The sequence below is a fragment of the Dendropsophus ebraccatus genome, unplaced genomic scaffold (assembly GCF_027789765.1).
Source record: "Dendropsophus ebraccatus isolate aDenEbr1 unplaced genomic scaffold, aDenEbr1.pat pat_scaffold_804_ctg1, whole genome shotgun sequence".
Lineage (NCBI taxonomy): Eukaryota > Metazoa > Chordata > Amphibia > Anura > Hylidae > Dendropsophus > Dendropsophus ebraccatus.
In genome coordinates this window covers 459-14,974 of record NW_027210403.1, presented here as the reverse complement: position 1 = coordinate 14,974, position 14,516 = coordinate 459, and the positions used below count along the sequence as shown (strand labels likewise).

At 51.1% G+C, this 14,516-nt stretch overlaps 42 non-coding genes across 42 annotated transcripts; 22 read left to right on the top strand and 20 right to left on the bottom strand.

Moving 5' to 3' along the window:
• The first annotated feature begins 77 nt into the window (after nucleotides 1-77).
• TRNAV-CAC (transfer RNA valine (anticodon CAC)) lies at nucleotides 78-152 on the top strand. The gene has a single exon. It is a non-coding gene; the product is annotated as a tRNA-Val (tRNA).
• Nucleotides 153-764: 612 nt separating this feature from the next.
• On the top strand, nucleotides 765-839 carry TRNAN-GUU (transfer RNA asparagine (anticodon GUU)). The gene has a single exon. It is a non-coding gene; the product is annotated as a tRNA-Asn (tRNA).
• A 246-nt stretch (nucleotides 840-1,085) lies between these two features.
• On the bottom strand, nucleotides 1,086-1,173 carry TRNAY-GUA (transfer RNA tyrosine (anticodon GUA)). The gene is given in 2 exon segments: nucleotides 1,086-1,122; nucleotides 1,137-1,173. It is a non-coding gene; the product is annotated as a tRNA-Tyr (tRNA).
• Nucleotides 1,174-1,571: 398 nt separating this feature from the next.
• TRNAV-AAC (transfer RNA valine (anticodon AAC)) lies at nucleotides 1,572-1,645 on the top strand. The gene has a single exon. It is a non-coding gene; the product is annotated as a tRNA-Val (tRNA).
• A 122-nt stretch (nucleotides 1,646-1,767) lies between these two features.
• On the top strand, nucleotides 1,768-1,839 carry TRNAV-CAC (transfer RNA valine (anticodon CAC)). The gene has a single exon. It is a non-coding gene; the product is annotated as a tRNA-Val (tRNA).
• A 345-nt stretch (nucleotides 1,840-2,184) lies between these two features.
• Nucleotides 2,185-2,256, bottom strand: TRNAM-CAU (transfer RNA methionine (anticodon CAU)). The gene has a single exon. It is a non-coding gene; the product is annotated as a tRNA-Met (tRNA).
• Nucleotides 2,257-2,447: 191 nt separating this feature from the next.
• TRNAN-GUU (transfer RNA asparagine (anticodon GUU)) lies at nucleotides 2,448-2,521 on the top strand. Its single transcript has one exon. It is a non-coding gene; the product is annotated as a tRNA-Asn (tRNA).
• A 246-nt stretch (nucleotides 2,522-2,767) lies between these two features.
• On the bottom strand, nucleotides 2,768-2,854 carry TRNAY-GUA (transfer RNA tyrosine (anticodon GUA)). The gene is given in 2 exon segments: nucleotides 2,768-2,803; nucleotides 2,818-2,854. It is a non-coding gene; the product is annotated as a tRNA-Tyr (tRNA).
• Nucleotides 2,855-2,936: 82 nt separating this feature from the next.
• Nucleotides 2,937-3,009, bottom strand: TRNAA-AGC (transfer RNA alanine (anticodon AGC)). Its single transcript has one exon. It is a non-coding gene; the product is annotated as a tRNA-Ala (tRNA).
• A 241-nt stretch (nucleotides 3,010-3,250) lies between these two features.
• Nucleotides 3,251-3,323, top strand: TRNAV-AAC (transfer RNA valine (anticodon AAC)). The gene has a single exon. It is a non-coding gene; the product is annotated as a tRNA-Val (tRNA).
• A 121-nt stretch (nucleotides 3,324-3,444) lies between these two features.
• TRNAV-CAC (transfer RNA valine (anticodon CAC)) lies at nucleotides 3,445-3,517 on the top strand. Its single transcript has one exon. It is a non-coding gene; the product is annotated as a tRNA-Val (tRNA).
• A 345-nt stretch (nucleotides 3,518-3,862) lies between these two features.
• Nucleotides 3,863-3,934, bottom strand: TRNAM-CAU (transfer RNA methionine (anticodon CAU)). Its single transcript has one exon. It is a non-coding gene; the product is annotated as a tRNA-Met (tRNA).
• Nucleotides 3,935-4,125: 191 nt separating this feature from the next.
• Nucleotides 4,126-4,199, top strand: TRNAN-GUU (transfer RNA asparagine (anticodon GUU)). The gene has a single exon. It is a non-coding gene; the product is annotated as a tRNA-Asn (tRNA).
• A 185-nt stretch (nucleotides 4,200-4,384) lies between these two features.
• Nucleotides 4,385-4,471, bottom strand: TRNAY-GUA (transfer RNA tyrosine (anticodon GUA)). Its single transcript is given in 2 exon segments — nucleotides 4,385-4,420; nucleotides 4,435-4,471. It is a non-coding gene; the product is annotated as a tRNA-Tyr (tRNA).
• Nucleotides 4,472-5,255: 784 nt separating this feature from the next.
• On the bottom strand, nucleotides 5,256-5,327 carry TRNAM-CAU (transfer RNA methionine (anticodon CAU)). Its single transcript has one exon. It is a non-coding gene; the product is annotated as a tRNA-Met (tRNA).
• Nucleotides 5,328-5,518: 191 nt separating this feature from the next.
• TRNAN-GUU (transfer RNA asparagine (anticodon GUU)) lies at nucleotides 5,519-5,592 on the top strand. Its single transcript has one exon. It is a non-coding gene; the product is annotated as a tRNA-Asn (tRNA).
• Nucleotides 5,593-5,837: 245 nt separating this feature from the next.
• On the bottom strand, nucleotides 5,838-5,924 carry TRNAY-GUA (transfer RNA tyrosine (anticodon GUA)). The gene is given in 2 exon segments: nucleotides 5,838-5,873; nucleotides 5,888-5,924. It is a non-coding gene; the product is annotated as a tRNA-Tyr (tRNA).
• An 82-nt stretch (nucleotides 5,925-6,006) lies between these two features.
• Nucleotides 6,007-6,079, bottom strand: TRNAA-AGC (transfer RNA alanine (anticodon AGC)). The gene has a single exon. It is a non-coding gene; the product is annotated as a tRNA-Ala (tRNA).
• A 240-nt stretch (nucleotides 6,080-6,319) lies between these two features.
• TRNAV-AAC (transfer RNA valine (anticodon AAC)) lies at nucleotides 6,320-6,392 on the top strand. The gene has a single exon. It is a non-coding gene; the product is annotated as a tRNA-Val (tRNA).
• Nucleotides 6,393-6,513: 121 nt separating this feature from the next.
• TRNAV-CAC (transfer RNA valine (anticodon CAC)) lies at nucleotides 6,514-6,586 on the top strand. Its single transcript has one exon. It is a non-coding gene; the product is annotated as a tRNA-Val (tRNA).
• Nucleotides 6,587-6,931: 345 nt separating this feature from the next.
• On the bottom strand, nucleotides 6,932-7,003 carry TRNAM-CAU (transfer RNA methionine (anticodon CAU)). The gene has a single exon. It is a non-coding gene; the product is annotated as a tRNA-Met (tRNA).
• Nucleotides 7,004-7,194: 191 nt separating this feature from the next.
• TRNAN-GUU (transfer RNA asparagine (anticodon GUU)) lies at nucleotides 7,195-7,268 on the top strand. Its single transcript has one exon. It is a non-coding gene; the product is annotated as a tRNA-Asn (tRNA).
• A 243-nt stretch (nucleotides 7,269-7,511) lies between these two features.
• TRNAY-GUA (transfer RNA tyrosine (anticodon GUA)) lies at nucleotides 7,512-7,598 on the bottom strand. Its single transcript is given in 2 exon segments — nucleotides 7,512-7,547; nucleotides 7,562-7,598. It is a non-coding gene; the product is annotated as a tRNA-Tyr (tRNA).
• Nucleotides 7,599-7,680: 82 nt separating this feature from the next.
• TRNAA-AGC (transfer RNA alanine (anticodon AGC)) lies at nucleotides 7,681-7,753 on the bottom strand. Its single transcript has one exon. It is a non-coding gene; the product is annotated as a tRNA-Ala (tRNA).
• A 241-nt stretch (nucleotides 7,754-7,994) lies between these two features.
• TRNAV-AAC (transfer RNA valine (anticodon AAC)) lies at nucleotides 7,995-8,067 on the top strand. The gene has a single exon. It is a non-coding gene; the product is annotated as a tRNA-Val (tRNA).
• A 121-nt stretch (nucleotides 8,068-8,188) lies between these two features.
• Nucleotides 8,189-8,260, top strand: TRNAV-CAC (transfer RNA valine (anticodon CAC)). The gene has a single exon. It is a non-coding gene; the product is annotated as a tRNA-Val (tRNA).
• A 345-nt stretch (nucleotides 8,261-8,605) lies between these two features.
• On the bottom strand, nucleotides 8,606-8,677 carry TRNAM-CAU (transfer RNA methionine (anticodon CAU)). Its single transcript has one exon. It is a non-coding gene; the product is annotated as a tRNA-Met (tRNA).
• A 191-nt stretch (nucleotides 8,678-8,868) lies between these two features.
• TRNAN-GUU (transfer RNA asparagine (anticodon GUU)) lies at nucleotides 8,869-8,942 on the top strand. The gene has a single exon. It is a non-coding gene; the product is annotated as a tRNA-Asn (tRNA).
• Nucleotides 8,943-9,186: 244 nt separating this feature from the next.
• Nucleotides 9,187-9,273, bottom strand: TRNAY-GUA (transfer RNA tyrosine (anticodon GUA)). Its single transcript is given in 2 exon segments — nucleotides 9,187-9,222; nucleotides 9,237-9,273. It is a non-coding gene; the product is annotated as a tRNA-Tyr (tRNA).
• Nucleotides 9,274-9,355: 82 nt separating this feature from the next.
• TRNAA-AGC (transfer RNA alanine (anticodon AGC)) lies at nucleotides 9,356-9,428 on the bottom strand. Its single transcript has one exon. It is a non-coding gene; the product is annotated as a tRNA-Ala (tRNA).
• A 232-nt stretch (nucleotides 9,429-9,660) lies between these two features.
• TRNAV-AAC (transfer RNA valine (anticodon AAC)) lies at nucleotides 9,661-9,733 on the top strand. The gene has a single exon. It is a non-coding gene; the product is annotated as a tRNA-Val (tRNA).
• A 121-nt stretch (nucleotides 9,734-9,854) lies between these two features.
• Nucleotides 9,855-9,927, top strand: TRNAV-CAC (transfer RNA valine (anticodon CAC)). The gene has a single exon. It is a non-coding gene; the product is annotated as a tRNA-Val (tRNA).
• A 343-nt stretch (nucleotides 9,928-10,270) lies between these two features.
• TRNAM-CAU (transfer RNA methionine (anticodon CAU)) lies at nucleotides 10,271-10,342 on the bottom strand. Its single transcript has one exon. It is a non-coding gene; the product is annotated as a tRNA-Met (tRNA).
• A 188-nt stretch (nucleotides 10,343-10,530) lies between these two features.
• On the top strand, nucleotides 10,531-10,604 carry TRNAN-GUU (transfer RNA asparagine (anticodon GUU)). The gene has a single exon. It is a non-coding gene; the product is annotated as a tRNA-Asn (tRNA).
• Nucleotides 10,605-10,851: 247 nt separating this feature from the next.
• TRNAY-GUA (transfer RNA tyrosine (anticodon GUA)) lies at nucleotides 10,852-10,938 on the bottom strand. Its single transcript is given in 2 exon segments — nucleotides 10,852-10,887; nucleotides 10,902-10,938. It is a non-coding gene; the product is annotated as a tRNA-Tyr (tRNA).
• Nucleotides 10,939-11,020: 82 nt separating this feature from the next.
• Nucleotides 11,021-11,093, bottom strand: TRNAA-AGC (transfer RNA alanine (anticodon AGC)). The gene has a single exon. It is a non-coding gene; the product is annotated as a tRNA-Ala (tRNA).
• Nucleotides 11,094-11,334: 241 nt separating this feature from the next.
• TRNAV-AAC (transfer RNA valine (anticodon AAC)) lies at nucleotides 11,335-11,406 on the top strand. Its single transcript has one exon. It is a non-coding gene; the product is annotated as a tRNA-Val (tRNA).
• A 782-nt stretch (nucleotides 11,407-12,188) lies between these two features.
• Nucleotides 12,189-12,262, top strand: TRNAN-GUU (transfer RNA asparagine (anticodon GUU)). Its single transcript has one exon. It is a non-coding gene; the product is annotated as a tRNA-Asn (tRNA).
• Nucleotides 12,263-12,506: 244 nt separating this feature from the next.
• TRNAY-GUA (transfer RNA tyrosine (anticodon GUA)) lies at nucleotides 12,507-12,593 on the bottom strand. The gene is given in 2 exon segments: nucleotides 12,507-12,542; nucleotides 12,557-12,593. It is a non-coding gene; the product is annotated as a tRNA-Tyr (tRNA).
• A 389-nt stretch (nucleotides 12,594-12,982) lies between these two features.
• Nucleotides 12,983-13,055, top strand: TRNAV-AAC (transfer RNA valine (anticodon AAC)). The gene has a single exon. It is a non-coding gene; the product is annotated as a tRNA-Val (tRNA).
• A 120-nt stretch (nucleotides 13,056-13,175) lies between these two features.
• Nucleotides 13,176-13,248, top strand: TRNAV-CAC (transfer RNA valine (anticodon CAC)). Its single transcript has one exon. It is a non-coding gene; the product is annotated as a tRNA-Val (tRNA).
• A 342-nt stretch (nucleotides 13,249-13,590) lies between these two features.
• Nucleotides 13,591-13,662, bottom strand: TRNAM-CAU (transfer RNA methionine (anticodon CAU)). The gene has a single exon. It is a non-coding gene; the product is annotated as a tRNA-Met (tRNA).
• Nucleotides 13,663-14,516: the final 854 nt, after the last annotated feature.

The window sequence follows — 14,516 nt, the reverse complement described above, 5'->3', positions numbered from 1 at the left end:
GAAGCCCCAGTTTTCCTTCCGCTCGGTTTGAATACTGGCGGCTGGCTCGCCATAGCGGTGCCTGTCTCAACAGGCAGGTTTCTGTAGTGTAGCGGTTATCACGTTCGCCTCACACGCGAAAGGGTCCCCGGTTCGAAACCTGGGCAGAAACACAGTTCTTTTGCAGCCTTTTGGCTACCCCACTACGTAGCCAAAAGCACCAACACGTGAAATATTCCGGCTTCGAAAACCGGGCAGAAGCATGGTGCTTCTGGAAGAAATTTTTGGCTACCCCACTAGTGCAACACAAAACCTTCTTGCGCAAGCAGGTGATTATTTGCTTGCAACAAGGCTTTTTAGACACAGCCACATACTTGTCCAGTTTGTCTTGTTGGAGATATTGAAGACAGGTGTTTGGCAACGAGCAAGAGGCGGCTGATGAATCGGCCCCCACTCTCCTAGATTTTAAGCAGAAAACTTCTGGGGAATTGTACTTGCGGGGTTTGTAAAAGTGAGCTCTTAGCAGAGGATGGTTTCGATCCATCGACCTCTGGGTTATGGGCCCAGCACGCTTCCCCGCTGCGCCACTCTGCTGCTGCTCAGGAGGTTAGGAAGGCGGGGAAGAGAAGCCGAAATAGGTGGCCTCTGGCTACCATGCGCCAGCAAGTATAGCCATTTGTTAAAGGCCAGGGCCCCCCTTGAGGCTGTTTTCCTTTTTCCGATTATTTGAGTCAAAGGTCATGTGACCCTGGCTGGGGCTTCGAGCAATTGCGTGCAGCAACGGTGTCTCTGTGGCGCAATCGGTTAGCCGCGTTCGGCTGTTAACCGAAAGGTTGGTGGTTCGAGTCCACCCAGGGACGATGGCCTAATTTTCTTTGGCTTTCAGGGCACAGCGAAAGGCCCTCCTTTGGCAGGCCTGAGCTGCACTCCCAACTGAGAGCTTGGATGTGGTGTCTGTTTTAAATTCCTCAGACTGGGAGCACAGCTCTCTTAAAAGGGTGTTTTAAGGTAGTAGAGGAAGAGCGCAGCCAGAATGTGTGTTTCAGCTGCTCGAAAGGTCCAACACGAAAGGATGCACCCGCCTCCCTCCCCCCCAAAGAAAAAGGTCCTTCGAGCCGGAATCGAACCAGCGACCTAAAGGATTGCTAATGTTTTTACTACAGTCCTCCGCTCTACCAGCTGAGCTATCGAAGGCTTGGGCCGGCCTTTGCTCGCCTACCTCCTAGGCTTGTCAAAGAGTGGCATGAGAAAAGGCATTTGAAAAAGTCAAAAGGTTATGGAGGATGCGGGCATCGATCCCGCTACCTCTCGCCATGCTACGCGAGCGCTCTACCATTTGAGCTAATCCCCCTCTCACGTCCGTTCACTTTGGCCATCATCCACCACGCTGTGACTTAAATAACCAGTTTTTTTTTGTTTTTTTTTGTTTTGTTTTTTAAGTGTGCATCCCAATCGCCACAAGTAAGAAACTATTGGGAAGCTGACAGGACTTGGGGCAAGCCTGGGATGGTCCCCAGTTTAAAGTACTTTCCTTCCTTTTTTCAAACTTGTGTTGTTCGCCTCGCGAGGAAAGCTGCGTTGGCCTCCGCCGAGTTTCTGTAGTGTAGTGGTCATCACGTTCGCCTAACAGCGCGAAAGGTCCCCGGTTCGAAACCGGGCAGAAACATTGGTTTGGGTACCCTTTTGATCCAGGGACAAACCTTTTTACTTCGAAGCCCCAGTTTTTCCTCCGCTCGGTTTGAATACTGGCGGCTGGCTCGCCATAGCGGTGCCTGTCTCAACAGGCAGGTTTCTGTAGTGTAGCGGTTATCACGTTCGCCTCACACGCGAAAGGTCCCCGGTTCGAAACCGGCAGAAACACAGTTCTTTTGCAGCCTTTGGCTACCCCACTACGTAGCCAAAAGCACCAACACGTGAAATATTCCGGCTTCGAAACCGGGCCTAGAAGCATGGTGCTTCTGGAAGAAATTTTTGGCTACCCCACTAGTGCAACACAAACCTTCTTTGCGCAAGCAGGTGATATTTGCTTGCAACAAGGCTTTTTAGACACAGCCACATACTTGTCCAGTTTGTCTTGTTGGAGATATTGAAGACAGGTGTTTGGCAACGAGCAAGAGGCGGCTGATGAATCGGCCCCCACTCTCCTAGATTTTAAGCAGAAACTTCTGGGGAATTGTACTTGCGGGGTTTGTAAAAGTGAGCTCTTAGCAGAGGATGGTTTCGATCCATCGACCTCTGGGTTATGGGCCCAGCACGCTTCCGCTGCGCCACTCTGCTGCTGCTCAGGAGGTTAGGAAGGCGGGGAAGAGAAGCCGAAATAGGTGGCCTCTGGCTACCATGGCGCCAGCAGTATAGCCATTTGTTAAAGGCCAGGGCACCCCCTTGAGGCTGTTTTCCTTTTTCGATATTATTGAGTCAAAGGTCATGTGACCTGGCTGGGGCTTCGAGCAATTGCGTGCAGCAACGGTGTCCTCTGTGGCGCAATCGGTTAGCGCGTTCGGCTGTTAACCGAAAGGTTGGTGGTTCGAGTCCACCAGGGACGATGGCCTAATTTTCTTTGGCTTTCAGGGCACAGCGAAGGCCCTCCTTTGGCAGGCCTGAGCTTGCACTCCCAACTGAGAGCTTGGATGTGGTGTCCTGTTTTAAATTCCTCAGACTGGGAGCACAGCTCTCTTAAAAGGGTGTTTTAAGGTAGTAGAGGAAGAGCGCAGCCAGAATGTGTGTTTCAGCTGCTCGAAAGGTCCAACACGAAAGGATGCACCCGCCTCCCTCCCCCCAAAGAAAAAGGTCCTTCGAGCCGGAATCGAACCAGCGACCTAAGGATTGCTAATGTTTTTACTACAGTCCTCCGCTCTACCAGCTGAGCTATCGAAGGCTTGGCCGGCCTTTGCTCGCCTACCTCCTAGGCTTGTCAAAGAGTGGCATGAGAAAAGGCATTTGAAAAAGTCAAAAGGTTATGGAGGATGCGGGCATCGATCCCGCTACCTCTCGCATGCTAAGCGAGCGCTCTACCATTTGAGCTAATCCCCCTCTCACGTCCGTTCACTTTGGCCATCATCCCACCACGCTGTGACTTAAATAACCAGTTTTTTTTTGTTTTTTTTTGTTTTGTTTTTTTAAGTGTGCATCCCAATCGCCACAAGTAAGAAACTATTGGGAAGCTGACAGGACTTGGGGCAGCCTGGGATGGTCCCCAGTTTAAAGTACTTTCCTTCCTTTTTTCAAACTTGTGTTGTTCGCTCGCGAGGAAAGCTGCGTTGGCCTCCGCCGAGTTTCTGTAGTGTAGTGGTCATCACGTTCGCCTAACACGCGAAAGGTCCCCGGTTCGAAACCGGGCAGAAACATTGGTTTGGGTACCCTTTTGATCCAGGGACAAACCTTTTTACTTCGAAGCCCCAGTTTTCCTCCGCTCGGTTTGAATACTGGCGGCTGGCTCGCCATAGCGGTGCCTGTCTCAACAGGCAGGTTTCTGTAGTGTAGCGGTTATCACGTTCGCCTCACACGCGAAAGGTCCCCGGTTCGAAACCGGGCAGAAACACAGTTCTTTTGCAGCCTTTTGGCTACCCCACTACGTAGCCAGAAGCACCAACACGTGAAATATTCCGGCTTCGAAACCGGGCAGAAGCATGGTGCTTCTGGAAGAAATTTTTGGCTACCCCACTAGTGCAACACAAAACCTTCTTTGCGCAAGCAGGTGATATTTGCTTGCAACAAGGCTTTTTAGACACAGCCACATACTTGTCCAGTTTGTCTTGTTGGAGATATTGAAGACAGGTGTTTGGCAACGAGCAAGAGGCGGCTGATGAATCGGCCCCCACTCTCCTAGATTTTAAGCAGAAACTTCTGGGGAATTGTACTTGCGGGGTTTGTAAAAGTGAGCTCTTAGCAGAGGATGGTTTCGATCCATCGACCTCTGGGTTATGGGCCCAGCACGCTTCCGCTGCGCCACTCTGCTGCTGCTCAGGAGGTTAGGAAGGCGGGGAAGAGAAGCCGAAATAGGTGGCCTCTGGCTACCATGCGCCAGCAAGTATAGCCATTTGTTAAAGGCCAGGGCCCCCCCTTGAGGCTGTTTTCCTTTTTCGATATTATTGAGTCAAAGGTCATGTGACCTGGCTGGGGCTTCGAGCAATTGCGTGCAGCAACGGTGTCTCTGTGGCGCAATCGGTTAGCGCGTTCGGCTGTTAACCGAAAGGTTGGTGGTTCGAGTCCACCCAGGGACGATGGCCTAATTTTCTTTGGCTTTCAGGGCACAGCGAAAGGCCCTCCTTTGGCAGGCCTGAGCTGCACTCCCAACTGAGAGCTTGGATGTGGTGTCTGTTTTAAATTCCTCAGACTGGGAGCACAGCTCTCTTAAAAGGGTGTTTTAGTAGTCGAAAGGTCGAAAGGTAGGATGCAGAGAAAAAGGTCCTTCGAGCCGGAATCGAACCAGCGACCTAAGGATTGCTAATGTTTTTACTACAGTCCTCCGCTCTACCAGCTGAGCTATCGAAGGCTTGGCCGGCCTTTGCTCGCCTACCTCCTAGGCTTGTCAAAGAGTGGCATGAGAAAAGGCATTTGAAAAAGTCAAAAGGTTATGGAGGATGCGGGCATCGATCCCGCTACCTCTCGCATGCTAAGCGAGCGCTCTACCATTTGGCTAATCACGTCCGTTCACTTTGGCCCATCCCACACTGTGACTTAAATAACCTGAAGTGGCATCCCAATCGGTAAGAAACTATTGGGAAACAAACCGATGGCAGAAACAAACCGTTCACTTTGGCGAGCCATCACGTTTGGTCCCGGTTCGAAACCGGGCAGAAACATTGGTTTGGGTACCCGATCCAGGGCCAAAGCCCCGCCTCCGCTCAACAGCGGTGCCTGTCTCAACAGGCAGGTTTCTGTAGTGTAGCGCACGTTTCGAAAGGTCCCCGGTTCGAAACCGGGCAGAAACACAGTTCTTTTGCAGCCTTTTGGCTACCCCACTACGTAGCCAAAAGCACCAACACGTGAAATATTCCGGCTTCGAAACCGGGCAGAAGCATGGTGCTTCTGGAAGAAATTTTTGGCTACCCCACTAGTGCAACACAAAACCTTCTTTGCGCAAGCAGGTGATATTTGCTTGCAACAAGGCTTTTTAGACACAGCCACATACTTGTCCAGTTTGTCTTGTTGGAGATATTGAAGACAGGTGTTTGGCAACGAGCAAGAGGCGGCTGATGAATCGGCCCCCACTCTCCTAGATTTTAAGCAGAAACTTCTGGGGAATTGTACTTGCGGGGTTTGTAAAAGTGAGCTCTTAGCAGAGGATGGTTTCGATCCATCGACCTCTGGGTTATGGGCCCAGCACGCTTCCGCTGCGCCACTCTGCTGCTGCTCAGGAGGTTAGGAAGGCGGGGAAGAGAAGCCGAAATAGGTGGCCTCTGGCTACCATGCGCCAGCAAGTATAGCCATTTGTTAAAGGCCAGGGCCCCCCCTTGAGGCTGTTTTCCTTTTTCGATATTATTGAGTCAAAGGTCATGTGACCTGGCTGGGGCTTCGAGCAATTGCGTGCAGCAACGGTGTCTCTGTGGCGCAATCGGTTAGCGCGTTCGGCTGTTAACCGAAAGGTTGGTGGTTCGAGTCCACCCAGGGACGATGGCCTAATTTTCTTTGGCTTTCAGGGCACAGCGAAAGGCCCTCCTTTGGCAGGCCTGAGCTGCACTCCCAACTGAGAGCTTGGATGTGGTGTCTGTTTTAAATTCCTCAGACTGGGAGCACAGCTCTCTTAAAAGGGTGTTTTAAGGTAGTAGAGGAAGAGCGCAGCCAGAATGTGTGTTTCAGCTGCTCGAAAGGTCCAACACGAAAGGATGCACCCGCCTCCCTCCCCCCAAAGAAAAAGGTCCTTCGAGCCGGAATCGAACCAGCGACCTAAGGATTGCTAATGTTTTTACTACAGTCCTCCGCTCTACCAGCTGAGCTATCGAAGGCTTGGCCGGCCTTTGCTCGCCTACCTCCTAGGCTTGTCAAAGAGTGGCATGAGAAAAGGCATTTGAAAAAGTCAAAAGGTTATGGAGGATGCGGGCATCGATCCCGCTACCTCTCGCATGCTAAGCGAGCGCTCTACCATTTGAGCTAATCCCCCTCTCACGTCCGTTCACTTTGGCCATCATCCCACCACGCTGTGACTTAAATAACCAGTTTTTTTTTTTTTTTTTTGTTTTGTTTTTTTAAGTGTGCATCCCAATCGCCACAAGTAAGAAACTATTGGGAAGCTGACAGGACTTGGGGCAGCCTGGGATGGTCCCCAGTTTAAAGTACTTTCCTTCCTTTTTTCAAACTTGTGTTGTTCGCTCGCGAGGAAAGCTGCGTTGGCCTCCGCCGAGTTTCTGTAGTGTAGTGGTCATCACGTTCGCCTAACACGCGAAAGGTCCCCGGTTCGAAACCGGGCAGAAACATTGGTTTGGGTACCCTTTTGATCCAGGGACAAACCTTTTTACTTCGAAGCCCCAGTTTTCCTCCGCTCGGTTTGAATACTGGCGGCTGGCTCGCCATAGCGGTGCCTGTCTCAACAGGCAGGTTTCTGTAGTGTAGCGGTTATCACGTTCGCCTCACACGCGAAAGGTCCCCGGTTCGAAACCGGGCAGAAACACAGTTCTTTTGCAGCCTTTTGGCTACCCCACTACGTAGCCAAAAGCACCAACACGTGAAATATTCCGGCTTCGAAACCGGGCAGAAGCATGGTGCTTCTGGAAGAAATTTTTGGCTACCCCACTAGTGCAACACAAAACCTTCTTTGCGCAAGCAGGTGATATTTGCTTGCAACAAGGCTTTTTAGACACAGCCACATACTTGTCCAGTTTGTCTTGTTGGAGATATTGAAGACAGGTGTTTGGCAACGAGCAAGAGGCGGCTGATGAATCGGCCCCCACTCTCCTAGATTTTAAGCAGAAACTTCTGGGGAATTGTACTTGCGGGGTTTGTAAAAGTGAGCTCTTAGCAGAGGATGGTTTCGATCCATCGACCTCTGGGTTATGGGCCCAGCACGCTTCCGCTGCGCCACTCTGCTGCTGCTCAGGAGGTTAGGAAGGCGGGGAAGAGAAGCCGAAATAGGTGGCCTCTGGCTACCATGCGCCAGCAAGTATAGCCATTTGTTAAAGGCCAGGGCCCCCCCTTGAGGCTGTTTTCCTTTTTCGATATTATTGAGTCAAAGGTCATGTGACCTGGCTGGGGCTTTGAGCAATTGCGTGCAGCAACGGTGTCTCTGTGGCGCAATCGGTTAGCGCGTTCGGCTGTTAACCGAAAGGTTGGTGGTTCGAGTCCACCCAGGGACGATGGCCTAATTTCTTTGGCTTTCAGGGCACAGCGAAAGGCCCTCCTTTGGCAGGCCTGAGCTGCACTCCCAACTGAGAGCTTGGATGTGGTGTCTGTTTTAAATTCCTCAGACTGGGAGCACAGCTCTCTTAAAAGGGTGTTTTAAGGTAGTAGAGGAAGAGCGCAGCCAGAATGTGTGTTTCAGCTGCTCGAAAGGTCCAACACGAAAGGATGCACCCGCCTCCCTCCCCCAAAGAAAAAGGTCCTTCGAGCCGGAATCGAACCAGCGACCTAAGGATTGCTAATGTTTTTACTACAGTCCTCCGCTCTACCAGCTGAGCTATCGAAGGCTTGGCCGGCCTTTGCTCGCCTACCTCCTAGGCTTGTCAAAGAGTGGCATGAGAAAAGGCATTTGAAAAAGTCAAAAGGTTATGGAGGATGCGGGCATCGATCCCGCTACCTCTCGCATGCTAAGCGAGCGCTCTACCATTTGAGCTAATCCCCCTCTCACGTCCGTTCACTTTGGCCATCATCCCACCACGCTGTGACTTAAATAACCAGTTTTTTTTTGTTTTTTTTTGTTTTGTTTTTTTAAGTGTGCATCCCAATCGCCACAAGTAAGAAACTATTGGGAAGCTGACAGGACTTGGGGCAGCCTGGGATGGTCCCCAGTTTAAAGTACTTTCCTTCCTTTTTTCAAACTTGTGTTGTTCGCTCGCGAGGAAAGCTGCGTTGGCCTCCGCCGAGTTTCTGTAGTGTAGTGGTCATCACGTTCGCCTAACACGCGAAAGGTCCCCGGTTCGAAACCGGGCAGAAACATTGGTTTGGGTACCCTTTTGATCCAGGGACAAACCTTTTTACTTCGAAGCCCCAGTTTTCCTCCGCTCGGTTTGAATACTGGCGGCTGGCTCGCCATAGCGGTGCCTGTCTCAACAGGCAGGTTTCTGTAGTGTAGCGGTTATCACGTTCGCCTCACACGCGAAAGGTCCCCGGTTCGAACCGGGCAGAAACACAGTTCTTTTGCAGCCTTTTGGCTACCCCACTACGTAGCCAAAAGCACCAACACGTGAAATATTCCGGCTTCGAAACCGGGCAGAAGCATGGTGCTTCTGGAAGAAATTTTTGGCTACCCCACTAGTGCAACACAAAACCTTCTTTGCGCAAGCAGGTGATATTTGCTTGCAACAAGGCTTTTTAGACACAGCCACATACTTGTCCAGTTTGTCTTGTTGGAGATATTGAAGACAGGTGTTTGGCAACGAGCAAGAGGCGGCTGATGAATCGGCCCCCACTCTCCTAGATTTTAAGCAGAAACTTCTGGGGAATTGTACTTGCGGGGTTTGTAAAAGTGAGCTCTTAGCAGAGGATGGTTTCGATCCATCGACCTCTGGGTTATGGGCCCAGCACGCTTCCGCTGCGCCACTCTGCTGCTGCTCAGGAGGTTAGGAAGGCGGGGAAGAGAAGCCGAAATAGGTGGCCTCTGGCTACCATGCGCCAGCAAGTATAGCCATTTGTTAAAGGCCAGGGCCCCCCCTTGAGGCTGTTTTCCTTTTTCGATATTATTGAGTCAAAGGTCATGTGACCTGGCTGGGGCTTCGAGCAATTGCGTGCAGCAACGGTGTCTCTGTGGCGCAATCGGTTAGCGCGTTCGGCTGTTAACCGAAAGGTTGGTGGTTCGAGTCCACCCAGGGACGATGGCCTAATTTTCTTTGGCTTTCAGGGCACAGCGAAAGGCCCTCCTTTGGCAGGCCTGAGCTGCACTCCCAACTGAGAGCTTGGATGTGGTGTCTGTTTTAAATTCCTCAGACTGGGAGCACAGCTCTCTTAAAAGGGTGTTTTAAGGTAGTAGAGGAAGAGCGCAGCCAGAATGTGTGTTTCAGCTGCTCGAAAGGTCCAACACGAAAGGATGCACCCGCCTCCCTCCCCCAAAGAAAAAGGTCCTTCGAGCCGGAATCGAACCAGCGACCTAAGGATTGCTAATGTTTTTACTACAGTCCTCCGCTCTACCAGCTGAGCTATCGAAGGCTTGGCCGGCCTTTGCTCGCCTACCTCCTAGGCTTGTCAAAGAGTGGCATGAGAAAAGGCATTTGAAAAAGTCAAAAGGTTATGGAGGATGCGGGCATCGATCCCGCTACCTCTCGCATGCTAAGCGAGCGCTCTACCATTTGAGCTAATCCCCCTCTCACGTCCGTTCACTTTGGCCATCATCCCACCACGCTGTGACTTAAATAACCAGTTTTTTTTTTTTTTTTTTTTTTTAAGTGTGCATCCCAATCGCCACAAGTAAGAAACTATTGGGAAGCTGACAGGACTTGGGGCAGCCTGGGATGGTCCCCAGTTTAAAGTACTTTCCTTCCTTTTTTCAAACTTGTGTTGTTCGCTCGCGAGGAAAGCTGCGTTGGCCTCCGCCGAGTTTCTGTAGTGTAGTGGTCATCACGTTCGCCTAACACGCGAAAGGTCCCCGGTTCGAAACCGGGCAGAAACATTGGTTTGGGTACCCTTTTGATCCAGGGACAAACCTTTTTACTTCGAAGCCCCAGTTTTCCTCCGCTCGGTTTGAATACTGGCGGCTGGCTCGCCATAGCGGTGCCTGTCTCAACAGGCAGGTTTCTGTAGTGTAGCGGTTATCACGTTCGCCTCACACGCGAAAGGTCCCCGGTTCGAAACCGGGCAGAAACACAGTTCTTTTGCAGCCTTTTGGCTACCCCACTACGTAGCCAAAAGCACCAACACGTGAAATATTCCGGCTTCGAAACCGGGCAGAAGCATGGTGCTTCTGGAAGAAATTTTTGGCTACCCCACTAGTGCAACACAAAACTTCTTTGCGCAAGCAGGTGATATTTGCTTGCAACAAGGCTTTTTAGACACAGCCACATACTTGTCCAGTTTGTCTTGTTGGAGATATTGAAGACAGGTGTTTGGCAACGAGCAAGAGGCGGCTGATGAATCGGCCCCCACTCTATAGATTTTAAGCAGAAACTTCTGGGGAATTGTACTTGCGGGGTTTGTAAAAGTGAGCTCTTAGCAGAGGATGGTTTCGATCCATCGACCTCTGGGTTATGGGCCCAGCACGCTTCCGCTGCGCCACTCTGCTGCTGCTCAGGAGGTTAGGAAGGCGGGGAAGAGAAGCCGAAATAGGTGGCCTCTGGCTACCATGCGCCAGCAAGTATAGCCATTGTTAAAGGCCAGGGCCCCCCTTGAGGCTGTTTTCCTTTTCGATATTATTGAGTCAAAGGTCATGTGACCTGGCTGGGGCTTCGAGCAATTGCGTGCAGCAACGGTGTCTCTGTGGCGCAATCGGTTAGCGCGTTCGGCTGTTAACCGAAAGGTTGGTGGTTCGAGTCCACCCAGGGACGATGGCCTAATTTTCTTTGGCTTTCAGGGCACAGCGAAAGGCCCTCCTTTGGCAGGCCTGAGCTGCACTCCCAACTGAGAGCTTGGATGTGGTGTCTGTTTTAAATTCCTCAGACTGGGAGCACAGCTCTCTTAAAAGGGTGTTTTTTAAGGTAGTAGAGGAAGAGCGCAGCCAGAATGTGTGTTTCAGCTGCTCGAAAGGTCCAACACGAAAGGATGCACCCGCCTCCCTCCCCCCAAAGAAAAAGGTCCTTCGAGCCGGAATCGAACCAGCGACCTAAGGATTGCTAATGTTTTTACTACAGTCCTCCGCTCTACCAGCTGAGCTATCGAAGGCTTGGCCGGCCTTTGCTCGCCTACCTCCTAGGCTTGTCAAAGAGTGGCATGAGAAAAGGCATTTGAAAAAGTCAAAAGGTTATGGAGGATGCGGGCATCGATCCCGCTACCTCTCGCATGCTAAGCGAGCGCTCTACCATTTGAGCTAATCCCCCTCTCACGTCCGTTCACTTTGGCCATCATCCCACCACGCTGTGACTTAAATAACCAGTTTTTTTTTTTTTTTTTTTTTGTTGTTTTTTTAAGTGTGCATCCCAATCGCCACAAGTAAGAAAATATTTGGAAGCTGACAGGACTTGGGGCAGCCTGGGATGGTCCCCAGTTTAAAGTACTTTCCTTCCTTTTTTCAAACTTGTGTTGTTCGCTCGCGAGGAAAGCTGCGTTGGCCTCCGCCGAGTTTCTGTAGTGTAGTGGTCATCACGTTCGCCTAACACGCGAAAGGTCCCCGGTTCGAAACGGGCAGAAACATTGGTTTGGGTACCCTTTTGATCCAGGGACAAACCTTTTTACTTCGAAGCCCCAGTTTCCTCCGCTCGGTTTGAATACTGGCGGCTGGCTCGCCATAGCGGTGCCTGTCTCAACAGGCAGGTTTCTGTAGTGTAGCGGTTATCACGCGAAAGGTCCCCGGTTCGAAACGGGCAGAAACACAGTTCTTTTGCAGCCTTTGGCTACCCCACTACGTAGCCAAAAGCACCAACACGTGAAATATTCCGGCTTCGAAACCGGGCAGAAGCATGGTGCTTCTGGAAGAAATTTTGGCTACCCCACTAGTGCAACACAAAACCTTCTTTGCGCAAGCAGGTGATATTTGCTTGCAACAAGGCTTTTAGACACAGCCACATACTTGTCCAGTTTGTCTTGTTGGAGATATTGAAGACAGGTGTTTGGCAACGAGCAAGAGGCGGCTGATGAATCGGCCCCCACTCTCCTAGATTTTAAGCAGAAACTTCTGGGGAATTGTACTTGCGGGGTTTGTAAAAGTGAGCTCTTAGCAGAGGATGGTTTCGATCCATCGACCTCTGGGTTATGGGCCAGCACGCTTCCGCTGCGCCACTCTGCTGCTGCTCAGGAGGTTAGGAAGGCGGGGAAGAGAAGCCGAAATAGGTGGCCTCTGGCTACCATGCGCCAGCAAGTATAGCCATTTGTTAAAGGCCAGGGCCCCCCTTGAGGCTGTTTTCCTTTTTCGATATTATTGAGTCAAAGGTCATGTGACCTGGCTGGGGCTTTGAGCAATTGCGTGCAGCAACGGTGTCTCTGTGGCGCAATCGGTTAGCGCGTTCGGCTGTTAACCGAAAGGTTGGTGGTTCGAGTCCACCCAGGGACGATGGCCTAATTTTCTTTGGCTTTCAGGGCACAGCGAAAGGCCCTCCTTTGGCAGGCCTGAGCTGCACTCCCAACTGAGAGCTTGGATGTGGTGTCTGTTTTAAATTCCTCAGACTGGGAGCACAGCTCTCTTAAAAGGGTGTTTTAAGGTAGTAGAGGAAGAGCGCAGCCAGAATGTGTGTTTCAGCTGCTCGAAAGGTCCAACACGAAAGGATGCACCCGCCTCCCTCCCCCAAAGAAAAAGGTCCTTCGAGCCGGAATCGAACCAGCGACCTAAGGATTGCTAATGTTTTTACTACAGTCCTCCGCTCTACCAGCTGAGCTATCGAAGGCTTGGCTGGCCTTTGCTCGCCTACCTCCTAGGCTTGTCAAAGAGTGGCATGAGAAAAGGCATTTGAAAAAGTCAAAAGGTATGGAGGATGCGGGCATCGATCCCGCTACCTCTCGCATGCTAAGCGAGCGCTCTACCATTTGAGCTAATCCCCTCTCACGTCCGTTCACTTTGGCCATCATCCCACCACGCTGTGACTTAAATAACCAGTTTTTTTTGTTTTTTTTGTTTGTTTTTTTAAGTGTGCATCCCAATCGCCACAAGTAAGAAACTATTGGGAAGCTGACAGGACTTGGGGCAGCCTGGGATGGTCCCAGTTAAAGTACTTTCCTTCCTTTTTTCAAACTTGTGTTGTTCGCTCGCGAGGAAAGCTGCGTTGGCCTCCGCCGAGTTTCTGTAGTGTAGTGGTCATCACGTTCGCCTAACACGCGAAAGGTCCCCGGTTCGAAACCGGGGAGAAACATTGGTTGGGTACCCTTTTGATCCAGGGACAAACCTTTTTACTTCGAAGCCCCAGTTTTCCTCCGCTCGGTTTGAATACTGGCGGCTGGCTCGCCATAGCGGTGCCTGTCTCAACAGGCAGGTTTCTGTAGTGTAGCGGTTATCACGTTCGCCTCACACGCGAAAGGTCCCCGGTTCGAAAACGGGCAGAAACACAGTTCTTTTGCAGCCTTTTGGCTACCCCACTACGTAGCCAAAAGCACCAACACGTGAAATATTCCGGCTTCGAAACCGGGCAGAAGCATGGTGCTTCTGGAAGAAATTTTTGGCTACCCCACTAGTGCAACACAAAACCTTCTTTGCGCAAGCAGGTGATATTTGCTTGCAACAAGGCTTTTAGACACAGCCACATACTTGTCCAGTTTGTCTTGTTGGAGATATTGAAGACAGGTGTTTGGCAACGAGCAAGAGGCGGTGATGAATCGGCCCCCACTCTCCTAGATTTTAAGCAGAAACTTCTGGGGAATTGTACTGCGGGGTTTGTAAAAGTGAGCTCTTAGCAGAGGATGGTTTCGATCCATCGACCTCTGGGTTATGGGCCCAGCACGCTTCCGCTGCGCCACTCTGCTGCTGCTCAGGAGGTTAGGAAGGCGGGGAAGAGAAGCCGAAATAGGTGGCCTCTGGCTACCATGCGCCAGCAAGTATAGCCATTTGTTAAAGGCCAGGGCCCCCCCCTTGAGGCTGTTTTCCTTTTCGATATTATTGAGTCAAAGGTCATGTGACCTGGCTGGGGCTTCGAGCAATTGCGTGCAGCAACGGTGTCTCTGTGGCGCAATCGGTTAGCGCGTTCGGCTGTTTAACCGAAAGGTTGGTGGTTCGAGTCCACCCAGGGACGATGGCCTAATTTTCTTTGGCTTTCAGGGCACAGCGAAAGGCCCTCCTTTGGCAGGCTGAGCTGCACTCCCAACTGAGAGCTTGGATGATGTTGTAAATGTTTTAAATATAGATCAAAAACCACAGCTATTCTTAACTTCAGTCTTAGTATAGGTAGTAGCATATGGATCTGCGTGTGGAAGGTTTCGTTTCTGCCAGCTGCTGAGGACAACAGACCCTCTCCTCCCCCCAAAGCTTACACCATCCGGAGGTATGGAGGAACCTTGGCCCTAAATGGACGTACCAGACCTTTACTGTGAGTCATGAATATACAAAGAACGTGCCCTGTCTCTGGACTGTAGCCAATGAGACTTAACATGTATATTCTTGTCCATTTGAGCCACCTAAAACTGTATAAGACCCCACTGTATGGCAATAACGGGGTGCACCTGTGAGAGAGGGCGATACAGCGCACGGTTGTTGTGTTATTTCTCATTTGCCGGCTCAGCGTTATAATTGGACAGGGTATGGTCATTCGAAGAGGGGTGATACCAATCACCCAATCACCATTCAGTGGCATTTCTCAAAGTTGGGCCTGAGGCTCATGGGA